Raw genomic sequence first — 14,914 nt, 5'->3', positions numbered from 1 at the left:
AATTCTCAGGAACCATTCCTGATGAGGAAAATCTGCACGTGCCTGCCTAATTCCTGTGGAATGGCAGCACTCCTGTCACTCAGGCACAGCTCAGTGTGGGTCAGTGCACCAGGCCCCCCTCTCCATTCCTGCAGGAGATGTGGTGCTCAAGCTGAGTCTCTGTGCTGGTCACTGAGCACCCCACGTGCTCACTGCACCCCTCAGCATTCAGCCAACCATCGTGGGTATCAGATTAGCACCAAGCATTGCCAAAGCCCTGATCTGTAAACAGGAGTGATGCTGAAACCACTGAATACCAGGACAAGCTGAAGATGATACAGCCACAGCCCTATAGAAATTATGTTTGTGTTCTCCACCTTCTTTGGCACATGTGAAAAATTATGGAAAATTGAGAAGGGGCATTAGTCCAGTATCAAGAGCCTTAACACAGGTGTCCTAAACTCATCTTCTAAAAGACACGTAACACTCCCCCCTTCCTTGCTCAGATACTATCACAGGCAAATTATAAAACTGGTTAATCCTATTTTTAGGATTTAGTTCATCTGCTGGAAATAGCCCCTTGCATTTTTGCACTGCTTCAGTGCCCTAATATGTTCTAGTGGAAAAAGCAAGTATTCCCTTTGAGGAGGTTTTGACCTTTTAATTGCAAAACAAATGCCTAAAGATATTTTATGAGAAAATATGCGGGGGGTGGGGGTAGAATAAACAACCCCCCCACACAAACCACTCCTCCATACACTTCCTGCCAGTGGTCAGGAGAGATTTATTTAACTATGTCTCCTACATCAGGAATACTCCTACTTCCCTCACTCGATGTTAACTTCAGCATGGAATCACTTACACATTTCTGGAATTCTATGAGAATAAATTTCACTCAAGGTCGATTCACAAAGAAGGCTCCTCCATCAATGCCAGGTCTGCCCTATCTGGGTGGGGATCCTGGCTGAGATCCCCAAAGGGTTTTCTTAGCAATTTTCCCAGCAAAGGACAGCAAAGTCTGGCATTCTCTAACTTGGTTTATAGCATTGCTGCTGTTAGGAACACAACCGCTTTTCAATAGCAGAAAATGAAAAAGAAACCTATTATGTAGGAGAGGGGAAAAAAGTGCCACAGTGGGCACACACTTTTCCAACAGTGTCTACAAATAGTCATCCTTGAGGCAAACAATCTTTGTGCTCCTGCTTCCTCCCTCCCACCTGCATTCCCCAGGTGAAGGAGCTGTGGACCCACAGCCAGACCATGCAGCTGGTTTCCCTCCTCTGGGCAGAAGCTCAGCGTGCCTGTGGACCACAGGCATCCCTGAGCCTGTTCCAGGGAGCTTTGTCAGGGATGCACTCGGCCCATGGTGAGCCACTTCCCACCACCTCCACACAAACACGCCGGTGTGCAGGGCAAGGAACGTGCCGACAGCATTTAAAACTAATTTAGAGTGTTGGAAGTTTCCATATGAGATAGATGACAGGAAAAAACAAGGACCTTCATGTCTAGAGGATGACCAAATAAACCCTCATGTTATTACCCACCATCTCAGTCAGTTCTGATTCAGGCAGCACCTTCAGTGACTACTCTCAGCCCCCATTTTTAACATGGTGTTAGGACTGAATATGCATTTTACTATGATTGAGTTGCAAAAACCAGAAGATTTTAGCTGCTTTAGCCTTTCAGATATTTCAAATGCAAAGAACATTTGACATGCAGCTTCAAAGTTAATCTCATTTTTTAATCTTAGCTTTTAAACAGGAAAAAACAGTAGCATCACTTTGTTGCTATATGGTTTTATTTATTTTTAATCAAGCATGTTTCATTCCTATAGCATATTAAACTAACAAAGTTAATTAGCAACTACAGCCAACCTGCAAGGAAACAAAATCTTTTCTTGGGATTTAAAAAATTAAAAGATGTTCATTGAGGAGGTCTCATGTTCTCTTTTGAAAAGCCTCCAAATGACAAAAGGTTTACAAAAATGCTTTTTGAAAGCACAGTTTATGCTCTAAGCTTTGAATATTTGTATTGTAAGTGGCAAAATTCCCAGCCAAAAACGTTGCAAAGAAATAATTAAAGAAGCCAAACAAGGATTTAATTATATCCTTACCAGATGGAACCAAGCACAAAAGTAGTCAGTGTGTGCGTGGAAGAAAGATACATTTCAAATCTCAGTATCACTGGTAGGTATTGCAGTAGCTTGTTCTAAAAAACAGCAGTTTGAGGAAAGCCCATTTAGTCCAAGAAAAACACAAACATGCTAAATAATTCTGCATATTGGGAACTCTCCTTACACTAAAATCTCTCCTTCACTCTCCTTTCCCACCAGGCTGGAGTCACCCAACTGCCAGACAAAAGGAGCTCTGCATCAGGTGACAGAGCAGCTCCGGGCTCCACCACGGAGCTGCTCCAGCTTCTCCCCATCCGCCAGGACCGAGGCAGGGAAGTCAAGTCAGGCACAAACCCCGAGCTCTGAACAAATGCTGATCTCCTCCTGGTGTGGTAACACAGATCCTCAGATCAAGTGCCACAATAAAAGCTGCACTGGGTCCATGAAAGACTCTATTTTTCTCAGTTGTTCTTTTTGTATTGCTACTGTACATTGATACAATAAACCCAAAATCTCCAGCAGTCTACTTCAGCTTCCCAAACACTGATCTTCATTTTTATTTAGAAACCTCGGATTCAGAAACTGCCAGATATAGGGCTTTGCATCTCCATCTAACAAAGAAAGATATTACTTAAATTAGCTTCTGAATAAAGTAAAATTGTGCTGAAATATATCCATTTGCCAAGACCTAAGCTATACAGAATTAGGATGTATTTTCAGTGGTAAACAGTAATTAAGTACTGTTTTAATGATGAAATGTAATTTTCTCTTTAATGAAGAACACAGTCAAGTCGCAAAAAGAATGGAAAATATCTTAGGAACATCATCTGAAAAAGTTAATACTTCAGCAAACCTTAAGCCCCATTATCCCCTGGAGAAGGGCACCATCCACCCTGTCCACCCTGACACTGGTTTTTCCTGTCCTGATCAGCCCCACAACCTTGCAGAATGCATTGATAGTTCTTACATTTTTGACAAGTGTCAATATTGACAAAAATTTCAAACTTTTCCTTTTCCTATTTTTCAAACTTTTCCTGTTCCTCTGCACAACAAAATTCAATAGGTATGAAGCTCCCAAGTTACAAATTTGTTTCTTTACCCACCTTTTTTTATTCAAGAGCAGGAATGTGTTTCCTTCATGTTTCATCCTGTCTTGGAATTTTTCACTCTGAAGCAATTTCATTAGAAGCGATCAGTCCTGTACCACAAAGTGAAGCCCACCCTTCCCTGTCATCTCATAACTTCCACTATTTGAAAAGCCATAAAATCACCACTGACAGTGTCAAGTTTTGAAAATACAACGAACATATTTTTGTTGTTGGTGACTGTGGCCAAGCACAGTGGCCAAGCCATATTCCAGTGAGTCCTCCCATGCCTTCTGGAGGCTGTTTTGGAGCAGTGAAATCCCAGCCAAGTTTCCACTCTACTGCTGTGAGATTCACAAGGTTAATAAATACTTTGTTCTCATGGATAAAAAGCAAACAGAAGATTGACAGGGACTCAGAACCTGAATTTGCAAGGCCTCCAAAATCTCCTTGTGCCTTGGAACCACTCCTTGTCTACTACCTATCAAAATTACTTCTTAACTTTTTCCCCCTGTATCATTATTTGTAGCCACAGCATTGTTTTCCCAACAAACCATAAAAAAACACCACTAAACCCCATCAAACACAGATTAAACATAGCACAGTGCTAACAACTGACCCAGGGGCAGGGTGCTACTTTGTGCAGAAAGACACAGTTTGTGCCTGGCTTCTCTCAGCTCTTGGTTTTCCGAGGATGTTTCCCATCTGAGTGCTGACCAGGCTTGACCCCATGGGATGGATGAGATCTGACAGGGGAAGGGCCGAGGGTGGAATGGCTGCAGTGAATTCCCGCGCCTCTTCCAGCTCCCACTGCGGCTGCGGCGCTCGGCGAGGCTCCTTCCCCCGACCTCACCTGCAGCCACGCGCTCCCTAAATGCCACAGCATGGTGGAACTGGCCTCCAGAGCCTCCGTGCTTTAGCCAGGCCTGCCAATAAAGGAGTCATCCACAACAAAAAGATATTCATTGCAAATTTAAAACTGAGCGAAGTACAGGCTTCATTTAACTGCTTTTACAATAATTGCAAGGACTGGAGTTACAATAATGGAAGTACTAATGCTGTCAGGCAGAAGCAGGAAAGATAGGGCGAGCCACCAGCAAGGAGCAGCTCCTATTCACTGCTAACTTATTGGTAATAAAAGATAAGCCTACAGAAAATACAATTTACATTAAATTTCTCTTCTATTATGCATGATTCTGCCAAATCAGGACAAGTGAAACGGGTAGTAACTTACTTAAACTGTATTTTCTTTGGGTGACACTAACAGCAAGGAAAAAGAAAATTATAACTATAATCTAAAATAAGAATCAGCAATCCTCATGGGGTCCTCACCAATTTCCAGTGGATTTTCATGTAGATTAATCTGAAGAAGTTCAAAGACAACAATCTAGTTACTTTCCAGAAGCATCTAAACAAGACGCCAAATACAAAAGAAATGCCATGGAGGAAATCACAGGAGAACAGGTAAGAAAGGAGGAGGCAAAGAGAGGAACATCATGAGGGCAGAGCCTTTGTTATAAAAGCAAAAACATTGTCTTTGGCTAAAACGTGGGAGTTATGGCAAAGAAATTAGAAGGGAAAGGTTATCAGGAGTCCATGGCAGGTTATCTCCAAATTGTTTCCGTGACAAATTACTCTTAGGGCACCTGAGCAGGGAAATTCACCTCCTGTGAGCATGGGAATGGGCAGCAATGCAATTTTAACACAAGCATCCTCTCTCACACTGGCAATTTTTATTATTTCATTGATTTTTTTTCAGCTCTGAAATTATGAGTGCAAGGCAGCAAATTTTAATGATTTGTTGGCATTTCAGACAATATTTAAAATATATCTATATATCTATAAATATATCTATTTATTAATGTTGGAGTGTCTTCCATTATTAGCACTGACTCTGCAATACTGCCCACCTTTTAAATTTTGTACCTATTTAGGCAAAAAAGCCATAGTTAAGGAGGTATAGACCCAAAGTCTAAAATTTTGGGTTTTCTTTCTTCTGAACATTGAAATGGTTTTTAACCTTGCTGCTGCAGAAAAATAATCAAGTGAAGAGCAAAAGCTCTATAAATAACTTTCATTAGTTACTGCAAAATAATTAGAATGATAAGAAATAGAGCCACCAAGCAAGACATGGGGGTGGTTATCAACCATCACAATCAATGCAGTTTCTTGACTAAGAATAAAATAGAAAAAAAAAGTTATTTTTCCCCCCCACTATGCACATATTCAGTTGGAGGATAAAAGATTAATGTCTGTGTGATTCAATGCCAAATCATTGAGATAATTATGAATTAGACCAAGCAATCATTTTACAAATCTCCTGGAACATTTCACTTTATGATCATTATTCATAAGATTATGCATTCAACTGCAATTCTTTTTTCAGATATATTCCTCTGAAGCCTTTCTTTTGGTCTGAGATTCCAGACCAACGACAAAAATGAGTTTTTCTAGAAAGACAAAAATGGAGGGAAAACCCCACATTTTTTAACCATCTCTAGAGTCTGCAGAGAGTAGTGAGAGATACAGACTTCTTTTAATAAACAGCCCAAACACAGAGCAGTAAATTGCAGCAGGCAGGGGAGTTACACCTGGCTATCAACTTGAATGCAATCTCCTCAAGTATGAAACATCAAAACCCAAGTGCCAAAAAACACCAAGTAAACAGCACCAGAATACTGAGCTCTGAAATACATGTAAAGTACCAGTTTTCACACTATAAATTAAATAGTCCATGCATTATGCAAACCTTACATTTACCAGAAAGCAAAGTTAAGGTTTTAGCAGGGCCAAATTCTGCACAGATTTGCTCCCTGTTTAAACCTTTTGATTCAGTATATCACAGAAAAACTACTAAAACTCACTGCTACAAATAAATGGGCACTGGATCCATCACACAAATAACAAAATTTGTTATTACTAAAAGTGGTACATTAACTATAAACCTGATTGTTTCTGTTCTGAAATACACACCTTAAAATATAGAACAGAAGTAATTTGACAAATTCACACTGCTGTAGTTTGGAATTTTTTTACATAAGTGACTGATTTATCAATTTTAATGTTACATAAATAGTAATATTTATATTTAATGCTGTATTATTTCTGCCATTAAGTTGCAGTCCAAGAAGCATACAGTGGGAACTTGTACAATCAGGCAATCTTCCAAGTTCTCAAAGAATTATCATCACTGAAAACCTCAGCATTCAAAAAGGAAAACAAAGAAGGAAAGGACTAATAAAAGTCAGTATGGAATATTAATTCAGCAAAAGAAAACTTTACATCATAATATAGGCAGCTGTTGTACAGAGATCCCCATTCTTTTCTAAGGGAATTACTACTTGCTCTTTTTCTCAGGTGATACTTTTAAAAAGTATTTTACACTAATTAAAGCATTTTTAATCAAACCCCTTAAATTGTACCACATTTCTTCCTGAGAATCCTTTCACAGCACAAGGCCTACAGCTTGCATTTTTCTGATTAGAACATATTGCAGTGTTTATCTGCTTTTTGATGGCATCCTCAGAGCCACCACATTATTCTTATGACTTTCCTCAGTACAGGTGAGTGTGAAAAGCAAATTGTCCCTCTGGTACATGACTCATTCACCTGATCCTCCCTCAGCAGTATATGTCCAGGAGCTCCAGTTCTTTAAGCAGGATGATAAAACCATACAGGTTGTTCAAAACTTCCCATTTTAGCCTGATAGCACAGTTGAGTTCAGAGTGGGTTAAGACAGAGGCACAGGGTCACTGCTTCATGAAAGTCTGGCCCATGGACAGAGACAACAGTGTAAGTCACCACCTTTTAATCCCTCTTATTCCCAACACACACAAACTGCCACTCTTCATTTCACACGCCCACAAGATGCTTTTTTTTTGTCCTAATCCCCAAAAACACCTGCTCTCTTTGGATGCACCAAAGCTGGTGACATTGAGCTGCTCGGTAGAGCTGACATGGGCCTGGTGACACATCAGCCACCAACACAAGGAAGGTGCTGCTGAAGCAGATATTGCTTCTAGACAAGCCAGATTTTTACTTCTGTGACTTGGTGACACTGAAAGCAACAGCTGAGATGTGAATGGAGAAGCTCTGCCTATAGAGCTGTCAAAAGATTATTTTTTAATGGATATTCAAGGAAGAAGAAACAGAGCAAGGATCAGAAAGGAACCACTCTGTGTAAGGGCACCTCTCCCATCTTGCCTGCCCTGGGCACATCGTTCAGCACCTCTGCTCTACTCCAGATTTCAAGCCAGCCTACTGCTGCAGGTCATGCACAGAATTCCTGTTAGGGCAAGCAAAGCTGTTCCTCCTCAGTGCCACTGCTCTTAGCAGTGTCTCCCAGCTTGTGAGTGTAAATTCTCCTCTCTCTGCCTGCTGTTCTGTTTTAATCTGGGTCAAGCCTTTCTCTAGACTAGCTAGAGTCTCAGTTCTTGTGTTTCTGGTTGGGGCATTAAGTATCAGATCCTTACAGCATACAGATTTTTATCATTTTTATTGTATGGTTTACTTATGTTTTGGGGCTTTTTTCTTAAGTAACTATTTGGAGTCCAGAAGATATAATTCTCCTGCTAGATGATGAACTCTTCGGTTTGTGACCCAAACCCCTTCAGCCATTTCTAGCAGAAGTGAATTATTTTTTTCACTGAGACTGGATACAAGATGACCTTGGAAAATGAAAAACAAAGGAAGAAACAAGCAAACAAGGTTTTCTTTTTGCAAAGGACTTGGAAGTTGAGCTAACAAATTCTCCCAATCACTTTTCCTCATATAAATTTTTTCTCTGGAGATTTGTCACGTGGAGATGATGTGCTGTGGAAATTCTTTTGAAAGGACATGCATTTCCCTAAGGGGTTTTTAATGAGAATTTATTGCTCATGAAAGATTCAGGATTGGCAGCACTTCAGTCTTCAGTTAATGATCTTTTGTTTATTAACATAAAATGCATCACACTTAACAGGAGTGTAACTTCCCCAACCAATGCATCAAAGCATGGAAGAATTCTCACTCCTTCCATCTTATCCCCTGAGGCTGTCTGAGAGGGTGTTAGCTGAAATTCATAGGGTTGTCCTCTATAAAGATGAAGTCGTTTCACATAAAGCTGAAAATCATGGAAACATTTTTTCATAACCAGACACAAACTAACAGCAAGAAATGTCAGTTCACTATTGTGACTTCTCACTGCACCTTTTCCTTCCACATAAACCTTTTACTAGAGTCAGAAAGCATTTGCTTAGTCCTAATCCAAATTACTTTTACATTCTGTGGGTAACATTCATGCAAAGTACTGATTCCACATCCTGGTAGTAAATTACCGTCTTTAAAAAAATCAACAAATTCTCAAAGAGTGATGAAGACTATATTCAACCAGGTCTGTAAACCAGAGATCCCAGAAACACACCCCTAAGCCACCTCTTGTACATTTAAGGAAATAAAAAGGCAGAAATACATTTTTAAACCAAAAAAAAAAAAAAAGAAACCCAACACTAAAAGAAAATGGGTGTAAGGCACAAACCCCAAATTCATTGTGTTGGATACTAAGTTCAACCAAACCAAACTTGTAGATCCCACTGCTTTCTTCATAACTAGCTTTCCTTTGTTCTGCCCAAGAGATACACCCAGTACTCATTTGTTTGTGAGAATGCTCAGAAAGATTTTCCTCCCTGCTCTCTACAAAGCTTTTCACTTTTGTTGCTACAGTTCAAAGAAGATACCTGATTTTGCTTCATTACTGGTTGCCCTCTTACCTCTGTTTTCCACTCCTTTGTTCCCAGATCATCACAACAATTCCTGGTATCCTTTGTAATCTCTTTTTAAAGGAAGGTGTTACACAGTGTGATGTATTTCTATCCATGCAGAAAGCCCACAGCATGAGGACTTATGGTTTTCCTAACAGGCTGCACTTGCTATGTCTTTTTTCTCTCTAAGCTATATTTATTGTAAACTCTATAACCTTTTGGATGTCACTCATGTCCTGTTCTAACTGAACTCTGAAATACCTTGTAAAAAACATATGGATAAGAAACAAGACCAAAGTGATTTTTATGCTGTGCTCACTTTGCTCACAACTCTTGACATTTTTTTTTTTTTTGTGTTTTCACAATTGTTCAATACTTGCATGTTTTGATATAAATCACTAAGAAATCTGCAATGATCTTCCACTCACAGAGAAAAAACTAAAAGGGATCAAACCTGGTCAGAAAGAGTAATTTTCTTTACTTACTGTTTTCTTATTGTAATCTCATTTTGCACCCTCAAGAATACTCTTCTGGTATACTCAGTCAGGGGACAGGTTTCTGCTGGGAACTGTGTACATTTTAAGGCCAAAGGAGCTGGAAACTCAGATCAGGCCCCTGGAGCAGTGTTTTCTGTTGCAACCCATCCCTGCTGTCCTCTACCAACCCACCTGAGATACAAGAGAATTTCTTCTCACATCATTATACAGAAAATCAAATAATCTGAACAGAGAGATTACACTTTTGGATATAGCACTTTTGATACAGCCCCTGCAGGTGCCTTCCAATAGGATTCTCAGCAAGTGACAGATGTAATAATTATTTTCTGAGAGCGTTTCTTAAATGGCATATTAAAGATTTACCTAGAGGCAATAATTGCCACTTAGTTTTCAGCTTCAGGAATGTAATCCTGTTTATTGAATGCAAAGTTTTCAAAAGAGAAAGAAATTCAGACTTATGTATAAATTTCTGTGGACTTGGATAAGCTACAGTTTTGTGAAGAGAAAAACAGATGAAAGCTAACAAGAAGGATATATATATATATATATTTTAAATTTAAAGTGATGCTGTAATACAAACTTCCCTGGAAAAAGTTATAAACTGCTGGACTTCCCACTGTCCTCCCCCAGACTAAGGAACGTGTTTCACTGTGCCTTAAACAAAATAATGTTCTCGACACCACATCTCACCATGCCAGAAAGAAAACAAGCAGTATGCTGAAAATCACTTTGAAGTATCCTTCAGTAACCCAACACACAAATTCATATTCATGCAGCCTTATGGCAATAAAATCAGTTCCATGCTAATGATATAATTGTTTCTTCTACCATTCTGTCTATAAAAGAAGACTAGATAAAGTCAAAGGCAGTGGCCTCTGGCTGATTAGTGTTTTGACAAATTAGATGATTAACTGAAACCTCAAACCCAAGCTTTGCTGTCTCAGTAGACCTAGAAGAGGAGAAGAAAAGCTTTGCTTTTGAAAGGACATGGCTCTACAGGGAGCTCAGCCCAGCCTGAGAGTGCTCCTCAAAGAGCAGTGTTTGTACTGAGCACACAGCCCTGCACACAGCCCAATTCCAACAGAGAAATTACAGCTGTCACTTTAAATAATGGAAGCAGCATATGGCAATATATGCAAAATGCTTTCCAACATGTTCAACTAGAGATGGAGAAACTAAGTTATCAATGACAGTTTTACCACATAATATACCAGTGTAACACTTAATAACATTGAAAATGAAATCCAGACATATCAGTGGGGCAATGGCAGTATGCCTGTATTTATGAAGGTGTTTAAATACACATACTGTCAAATTGCAACTAGGAATAAAACAGGGAAGACTGAATAACAACAGGCACAACGATCCACTTGCGTTGTTCAAGTTGTTTTACTGAGCTCAGTTAGAAAGCTCAATATGTGATACCCTGAATTTGCCTCAGTACATCTCAAGCCGTTCTCTCTGAATATTGAACTACAAAAAATTATCAGGTGAAAGCTCAGTACTGTCTGTCCTTCCAGCTAGTAGCTCAACAAAGCTGGGCCAGAACTGTTACTTAGAACTTTTTCAGTTATTTGTGATGTGACTGAAAATGCTATTACTAAAGAGTGTACTGTCAGCATTTTAAAAGTAAACACAATCTTAAAAAAAGACTTTTTGTTTAGAACCTGAATCAGGGAAGCAAACACCTTCAAGAAACCCCAGACAAACAAAACCCTCTTGGGGCATTTTAAATCATTTTCCCCAAAGACAGCAGCCAGCTCTGCTCTGTGAATGAGGCCAACTTCTCAGAGCTCAAATAGCATCAACTTCAATGGAAGTTCAACTTACAGCAAACAAAACAAGTAATTTAAAAGATACAGATGAATAAGGATTAAGATGTGTTAGTGTTCAGGCATTTCCAAACATACTAAATGTATATTAAGAAATACTAACTGTCTGAAGTATTAAAATGGAAATGCTTTCAGCAGTTCAAATGTCAACCAGACACTTAGGCAATTCCACATTTCTCCAGTTTCAGAAAAAAAAAAAGCATGTTTTGAAATAATTTGATGTTTGAATAAAGCTCTTTGCCTTTTTCCACAGCAGATGCATTGTATCTGGGTAATGAACTGTGCTCTGAAATAACTTATTACAGTCATCACCACAGCCAGCTACATCACCTTTGGCAGAAAGCAAAATAAAAATCACACAATGCTCACAATGCATCACCACAAGGATTACTTCATTTACAAAATTAGGAAAAGCTCCATTTCAAATCAAGGTATTGATTATTTCAGAATTTAATCCCAAAGTCAAAAGCTGTAACTAGAAAATAAATCCAATAAAGGGTATTTTCCAATTAAGTAAGTGACCCTAATCTTGATTTTAAATTTCTTTGATATTAGAGATCATAAAGTAGAACTGCACTTTAAGTATCCAGGTTATTAGAGTAGGAATTAAAACAGACATATATAAAACAGGTAATTAATTTCGTAGGTAAATCTCCCTCATCATGGCCATGTCTGTAGTACATAAGATCAAAACAACAGAGAGGAAATTCATATATCGATACCTTGAGGTTTTTCTGCTTAAACCTAAGCTTACCTTAATTTCTTTACCTTATTTTAATAACAGAAGTATCAGAATGAGGCTGCAACAAGCACCTACTTTAACATCCACCCCCAATAACCAGCAATTGTCTGAAGAGAAAACCAACAGGAGCAAACTCCTCCATTCCCTGGGTTCATTAGCAAAATTATAACTGTGGCTTTCCACAGTGATTTACAAGAGTGCATAAAGAGCTGAAAGCACTTATCCATACAGAATATATGTCACTAATGATCTAAGTTGTTATACAGGCGGTCAGAGCTGCTCTGAACTCAGGGGATCAATATCTAAGAGATGTTTGGGATCACTTTCCTCCCCAAAAGTCCCCAAAGCAAAATAGAATTGCTTCTCCTTTTTCACCAGGCTGCAAGAACCAGCAGACTTTGATGTGCTAAGACACTTCCATGTTGACATATTTTCCTTAACAAGATATTGTCTTAATTAGTTTCATCTGCCATTTGGAGGTTATCTAGAAGACAAGTTAAGGATTTTTTTAGTGAAGCAGAAAAAGCCCATATGTTTTTAGGTTGCATATCATTCCCTATTATACCTGCTCATTACTGCACATCCCACAAAAAAGAGTTTTCACAGCTGACACTGAAAGCTGTTATCACCTAATTTCACACAGAAATGAAATGCCAGGATTTTTTTTTTTTTTTTTGCACAAAATACCCACATATTCATCCCTTCATCAAACATTTTTGGTGAGAAGGCATGACCCAGACACAGAGGTGTTGCCTTGCCCTTAGCCAAAGCCTTTACCTTACGAAGGTAAAGCCAACATCAGCAGCTCTTCCCTGGCCTCTGTCTGCAAAACTCTTGGCATCAACACAAGGTCCAAGTGTGTTAGATGGCAATAAAGCCACATGCTAAATTCAAAATTATTTTCGTTAGCATACTGATGCTTTTTTTCCCAGTCTCAGATAAAGATAAGGAAAGGATAGAAAAGGATAAACTCTCAAGTCATATGAGGTCTATCAACAGGTACTTTCCCCCAGCACTGTCTTGTGAAACCATTATGAAAAACTGTACCTCCATATAGACAGTGCTTCTGCATGCACCTATAAAAACTACGGCTGTGTTTAAAAATCCTGAGCTTCCAATTTCTCGGAGTTGCAAGTGACAGATAGAGAAAACAATTTATTTTCTAGATAGGTGGGAAATAATTTCTCTTTTCCCCTATACACAGATTATAGTCTACACGGTTTCCCAAAGAAACACTTTCTTTAAAAGCAGCAATATTTTTTGGAGCATTACCTGCAACAATACCAATCAGCTTTTCTTTTGTGAGGAAAATGTTTCTCAGTGCAGACAAGTACTGCCATTCAAGAGTATTAATGAAGAAGAATATTTAAGACCACTAGAAAATGATGCCAATCATACCAAGCAGTAATTTAACACTTTAAACAGGCAGCCAGATGGCTGTTTTCAGTCAGCCCATCTCCACTGACATGCATTTAATCAGCTGAGTTACCCCAGACAAACAAGCAGCCTGGATTTCTAAGGGCAGGACAATGATGGAGAGGGATAACTGGAGCTGGAGATCAGCAGGGTTTAGAAATCACTTCAGGCTGGGGCTTGCCAGCCCTTGGCAAGCCAGAGGCTCAGCCCCACTCCCTGGGCCAGCAGGAGCACTCAGGCACCTGCTGGAAGCCCCAGTGGCTCAGCAGGACCTGTGGGACATTCCTCCAGGGCTGGCCACAATCCCCCAGATGGGCTTTTAATGACAGACCCTCTGCTCCACGGCCTCCTGCCATCCTGGAGGGCACACATCCCTCTGCCAGCCAAAAACCACACAGGGAGAGATCTGCTGCAAAGGGAGGGCAATAAAACCCTGTCCTGTGTCCCTGCCACAAAGAAAATTCTCTGTGACTCTTGAGACTTTTAGCCTACTGATCTCCTCTTCAGGAGAGACCTCCAGCCACTGTCACACTCTGGCTGGACTTTTTCATTTAGATATTAAACCTGGTCAGAGGATTTTCCCAGGAATTCCCTGGCCAAACAGTCCCACTGAAGGCCAGAGCCATGCTTTATTATTAACTTTATTAACTGTACCCCCCAATGCTCATCCTCTCTATACATTTTATAATTCCCTCCACATCCTCTCCTGTACTCCCACAAAGCACTCTGCTTTTCAATAGGATTTTAACACTGCTGAAGTCAATGAGTTTTCACCAGCTCTAATGCACGTGTTTTGGTGCTGGCCCTCCTAAGCAAACTTGGTTTGATCCTGAAGTCAATGATTATGGTCAGAGCCATTCAGAAATATCTGTGTACTGTCCCTGGACATCAGAGAAGAGGACAAACCTGGGTAGAGCCAACATTACAACCTATGAAGAGGTTAAAGCAGCAGGATCAATAAGTGCAGAGAGCTGACTGAGCCCCTCCTGTTATTTTACACAAAATGAAAAATGGTGGCATAAATTTTCACAAATTGCTCAGATACTACAATCTGAGTACTCAAATACTTATTTCTACCTCAGCACTCTACAGGAAATGTGCAGTTTGAGGTGGTAATAGAACCACATTTAATGACTCCCAGAACCACTCCAACTTTGAAACAACATGCCTTGAGCCTCACTGCAGAAAGAAATGAAGACATTACCCAGGCCAAGCACAAGAAATAATCTCATACTCAATTCTCACTGTTACACACCATACTACTCTATTATTTACTTCCCTTTTTATGCTCTTCTATGCACAGAAGCATGTAACATTATTTTAAACTATGCAAAGTTTGAGAGCTTTCCTGAGAGGCAAGGATTTTCTTTTTCATTTCATTTTGAAAAGGAATTAAAAATCTAGATTATAATATCCAACAAAAAACAACAGTGGAAGTCAGTGCCAGGCTTGCTTATTCTCAGAAATAAAGTTGAGCAGTCTCAGGACCTTGTCATTTGAGCATAGATTGCA

The 14,914-nt window shown here is 39.6% G+C and overlaps 1 protein-coding gene across 1 annotated transcript in view; it reads right to left on the bottom strand.

Moving 5' to 3' along the window:
• Positions 1-14,914, bottom strand: part of NCKAP5 (NCK associated protein 5) — a 220,590-nt gene that overhangs the window by 195,888 nt on the left and 9,788 nt on the right. The gene's annotated exons all lie outside the window — the stretch shown is intronic.

Source organism: Lonchura striata, chromosome 8 (assembly GCF_046129695.1).
Source record: "Lonchura striata isolate bLonStr1 chromosome 8, bLonStr1.mat, whole genome shotgun sequence".
Taxonomy (NCBI): Eukaryota; Metazoa; Chordata; class Aves; order Passeriformes; family Estrildidae; genus Lonchura; species Lonchura striata.
The sequence above is the reverse complement of the archived record's forward strand: the minus strand, read 5'-3'. Positions and strand labels throughout refer to the sequence as shown.